General features: G+C 36.2%; 1 non-coding gene across 1 annotated transcript; it reads right to left on the reverse strand.

Moving 5' to 3' along the window:
• Window positions 1-3,796: 3,796 nt before the first annotated feature.
• On the reverse strand, window positions 3,797-3,903 carry LOC128040119 (small nucleolar RNA R71). Its single transcript, XR_008194778.1, has one exon. It is a non-coding gene; the product is annotated as a small nucleolar RNA R71 (small nucleolar RNA).
• Window positions 3,904-5,513: the final 1,610 nt, after the last annotated feature.

The raw sequence follows: 5,513 nt of genomic DNA on the forward strand, positions 1-5,513 counted from the left end.
ACCGATTTGATAAACCATTTTTAACAATTGTTTTGAAACCAAATCATGCAAAATCAAGCCAAAATCCAAAAATCAATGTCCCATGCCACAATCCACAGAAAATAATTAAACAGCCCAAATACCAAAAATAAAGTATAAATGTTTATACGAAAACATCCAAGTGCTCCTCCATCTACCGCGCCCATGTACTAACCTTGAAGGTTATCTGAAAAGTTAGGAATTTAAATGGAGTGAGCTTTTAAAGCTCAGTGTGAATTCAACTCAAAAGAAGTAGAATTTAGGACATACATATCGTGAATATAGCAACATTTACATTCCAACATGTTTCATAATAAGCAATGTGCATGAGGATGTCAATGCAAGCTTTTTCAAAAATTAGTGCAAGTCTTTTAGAAAACATTCCTACCCATTTTTCGTTACATACCAATAAAGAGCTCCCCAGAACTTGTCCATAATAACACACCATGTTGTGGCCAAGCCACTGAATTTTGCAGTAAAACTGCCAAAGTCTTGCTCCTTACAAATCATCCCAACCTATGCATGTGATATGGCATATAAAACAATATATATATTCAGTGGGCATGCTTAACATACGAATTGGATTTTCATCAAAATCAGTATAGTGGATGCTTAACATTTGAATCATATCTTAATTTCAATATTGGTGGCATGATTTATATATCATGCCTATCATATAATGTCATCATATCAGACATCATGAGAAACGAGATTATACACATAATATCTCATCAAGCATTAAATCACATCAATTATCACACATAATCATAAAATGAACAGTTCGAAGTACTTACTTGAGTATCACCCTTTTTATGGATTTAGCATCAATTTTTTAATACATAATGTATTCTCAATATTTCACATTATGGAGATCTTTAACAAGGTTTCAATTTTAAATAAATATATATTTTTTAATATAAATCTCATATGTCATTTTTCTATTAAGATAAACCCATACCTGATAATTAGCCTTGCCTCTAGATCAAATCCCCAACCTTCAGTGATGGCAAAATTAGACAGATCTCCCACTTGATCTGATTTGAATAAAGATTATCATCACATGCGTTTATTAGTTTTGGCCAAGAATGCAATTTCTATTTCATAAGGGATTGAGAAGAGGACTTACTCTTATTTCCTTTCTATGAAGAAATCCGATTGATTTCTTATGGATGAAGAGAATCCAAATAATAAAATCAACCCTTCAAAAGTAATCACAATAAAATTAGTCTTTATACTCGATTATACACAATGGAAAATTGATATAGGTTTTTCCCATTGGTACTTACATTACCAAGATGGAGTTGGAGAGATCAATTATTAGAAGTAATCATCATCCAAAATAAAATTAAAGAATAGATTAGAACATATAAACAATCTATGTAAATAGGATAGGAGGAATAAAAATTCAATTATAACTAAAGAAATGAAGTGGAAATGAAAATCGACAAAGAATGGTGACTGACAGCGATGGTGGTATAGCGGTGCTACAACAGTAGTGCGATGGTGATGTGGTCTAGAGGAGGCGTTGAAGAAAGGAGAGTTTTGTGATGTTATGGTGGTGGTTCAGTGAGAATGTGGTGGACCATGGTGGTGATTTGGTGGCAAATAGTAAAAGAAATGGTGGTTGAAGGTGGAGGAAAAAAGAGAAAAGTGAAGAGAGAAAGTTGAAATAAAAAAGCAAATGAGAGTGTTTTGGGTGTCTAGGTGCATAGGACGACAAGTCAATGGGAGGACAGGGAAAATGTGGAAAGGAGTGGTTCAAGGGGAAGTAAAGGAAAGTAAGGGAACATGGGGAGCAAAATATGGGCTATTGAAGGAAAGAAGTACAACTTAAGGGAGGAAAGAATCTTCTCCCCTATGGCAACATTGGGTGGATGTTAAGGGGGTGTTGACCAAGATTTTTGATGCCAAAATTCTAAAAAAAAATGTAGGTAATAGGAATTGAACCTAGGATCTTAAGGAATTTAATTAAGTCCCTTACCACTGGAATACTTAGCTTACTTGTACATAAATTGAAGAAATTTACCTTATCAAAATAGATGAGGATATTGTCGATGCATTGCGTCCTCGGGTTCCCAAGTAGTTTCTTTTGTCCCATAATTTTGCCATAAGACCTTTACTAGAGGAATTTACTTTTTCCTTAGCATCCTAACCTCTCGGTCCAAAATTTGAACTGGCTTTTCCTCAAATGAAAAATCTAGTCTCACCACAATCTCATCAATTAAAACCACGTGAGATGGGTCAGATCGACATCGCTTTAACCAAGAAACGTGGAACACATTGTGAATATGATCCAGTTCCAGAGGTAGCTTCAACTAATAAACCATTGGTCCAATCCTCTTAAGTATCCTATAAGGCTCAATAAACCTTGGGCTCAACTTTCCCTTATGACCAAATATCAATACCTTTTTCCATAATGGTACCTTAAGGAATACTTGGTCCCCAACATTGAACTCTATGTCTTTCCTTCCAAATCAACATAAGATTTATGTCAATCAGATATCACTCTCAATTAATCCTGAACCAGCTTAACAACATTCTCAGTCTCCTGTACCAAATCCAGACCCAATACCTTCTTTTCCCCTAATTTGGTCCAACACAAAGGTTTCCTACATTTATGACCATACAATGCTTCCTAAGGAGCCATCCGAATGCTCAACTGAAAACTGTTGTTATATGTAAACTCTACTGATGGAAAATGCTCTTCCCAACTCCCTCTAAAATCAATTACATAACCCCTCAACATGTCCTCTAGAATCTGATTAACTCATTTTCACTGCCCATTAGACTATGGGTGAAAAGTTGTGCTAAAGTTCAACTGAGTATCTAGAGCCTCATGTAACTTCTTTCAAAATCGAGATGTAAACCGAAGATCTTGATAAAAAAATGATGGATTCTGGTACTCCATGAAGTCTCACAATCTCGCCAACTAACACAATTATGTTAGTTAAAATCCAATATTATTAAACCATTTTCCTTCAAAATAAAAATAATTTCAATCACCAAAGTGTTTGATTTTCATTTCATAAATATTTTTCTTTCATAGTCCCTGTGCGTAGGATAACTCGGCATTTACTTGTCACTTTATTACTTGTTGCGATTGTGTACACTTGCACATTTCCGTCGTTTCAAGTTTTTGGTGCCGTTGCCGAGGACTGTTTTAAAAGTCATTCTTTGTGAATTTGTTAATTTTGCATTTTGGTTTATTTTTTTTCTGTTCAACTTTAACTTAATTAATTTTCTGTGATTGTTTCAGTTATTTATGAGTATTAATCATATTATTGATTTACTCCTCGTAGATCTTGAGATTTAAAGAACTTTTCGACAACGAAGAAGACAAGCAACTCAAAGAAGGACCGAAGAGATGAACTTCGAAAATCCAAATCAAGGAAACAAAGTAAACGCTTTTCAAAATATTATCCTTATTGTTGATTATAGGGATAGAGCTCTAAGAAAGTATGCCATGCCAATGTTTCATGATCTTAATCCGAGTATTTGGAGACCTGAAATCAAGGCACAACAATATGAATTGAACTCAGTCATGTTCCAGATGCTTCAGACAGTGGGCCAATTCAGTGGAATGCCTACCGAAGATCCTCATCTTCACTTCTGACTGTTTATGGAGGTGATCGATATTTTCAAGCTAGCTAGAGTACCTGAAGATTCACTATGATTAAAGCTATTCCCATATTCACTGAGGGACAGAGCTCGAGTTAGCACATGGAAAGAGTTAGCAGAAAGCTTTTTTGTAAATTACTTCCCTCCTAGTAAGAATGCAAAGTTGAGGAACGAGATTACTACCTTCCAATAGTCTGATGATGAGTCCTTGTATGAGGAATGCGAGAGGTTTAAAGAACTATTACGAAGATGCCTTCATCACAAAATCTCTCATTCCATCCAACTTGAGACATTCTATAATGGTCTCAATGCCCACACGAGGATGGTAGTGGACGCTTCTACTAATGGTGCTCTTCTTTCTAAGTCTTATAACGAGGCTTATGAAATCATTGAGAGGATTGCCAGCAACAACTATCAATGGCCAACCAATAGAGCAGCGTCTGGAAGACGAGTCGCTAGAGTACATGAAGTGGACACTCTCACTTCACTTACATATCAGGTATCCTCGATATCCTCAATGCTTAAAAACTTTACTACTAATGGGCAACTCAGCCACCGAATCAATTCGAAAATGTAGCTTGTGTTTATTGTGGGGAGGGATACTTGTTCGAAAAATGTCCATCAAACCCAGAATCCATGTATTACATGGGTAACCAAAACAAAAACCGAGGAAGACAAGTACTGCAGGCCAATTTATATAACCCATCTTGGTGAAACTGCCCTAATCTTTCTTGGAGTAACCAAAGGGCTAGAACCAGTAACGCTTATTGTAACACCCTTAACCCGTATCTGTCTTCAAATTAGGGTTACAGAGTATTACCGATCAACTGGAAACCATACAACATCATATCATTCAATAACCTAAATATTTCATAAACCATTCAATCACATACATTTTGTCCCTAAATCGAGCCCTCGAGGCCCTAGAAATAACTTGGAAGCAATTCGAGACTAATTTGAAACAATTTTGAAAGTTTAGGAAAAAGTTGCGAAAATTGGAAGCGGGGGTCACACGGCTGTGTGGTCAAGCTATGTGGAATCACCCCAAGTTGTGTAACTTTCGAACTGGGGACATACAACTGTGTCCCAACCCGTGTCCTCACCCGTGTAACTTACTGAGTAGGGTCACACGGTTGTGTCACACGTCTGTGTGTCAGGCCGTGTAATTCTATGAAATGCCCCATAAGCCAACGTGTGAGGTCGTGTACTAGACCGTGTAACTTACTGACTTGGGCCCTAAGAAATCCTCAGATGACACACAACCATGTCGCTAGGCCCTATGGATCACACGGTTGAGTCACACGCCTGTGTCTCAGACCGTATGAACTCAAAAATTTACCTAAAATCAAACAATTTCATAACCTAACCATGCATAAACGTTCAATCCATTTAAATACACATTCAAGGTACCTAAGAATCATTCAAACATGCATAAATATGTCATTTCAAACAACCTAATTCACCTAACCAATATGCCTTTCAAAGGCACCTCAATTTGCATACATCAAGATTTAAACTAAGATAATTTGATCATATCTCATATACACAACATAGTGCATTTAACCAACACATGCCAATTTCAAAATGAAAAATTCTAAGCCATCACAACATACCAAAAAAGGGCATTTACACAACCATTTACAAGTGACCAAATTATATAACTTGATAAAACATTGTAATTCATCAAACCAAACTTAACATCCAAAAGCTTAAACCTACTAACACATACATTTCACATTATGAAATACCATTACAAAGGACCTATACATGCCATTATTAACCTTGGCTAAAATACACAAAATCTACCGATATGGTTGTTGGATAGTGTGATAGATCTCCGACGAGCTTCCAACCAAATCAAGCTTCTGATGATCTAT

This window comes from Gossypium raimondii, chromosome 3 (assembly GCF_025698545.1).
Source record: "Gossypium raimondii isolate GPD5lz chromosome 3, ASM2569854v1, whole genome shotgun sequence".
Taxonomy (NCBI): domain Eukaryota; kingdom Viridiplantae; phylum Streptophyta; class Magnoliopsida; order Malvales; family Malvaceae; genus Gossypium; species Gossypium raimondii.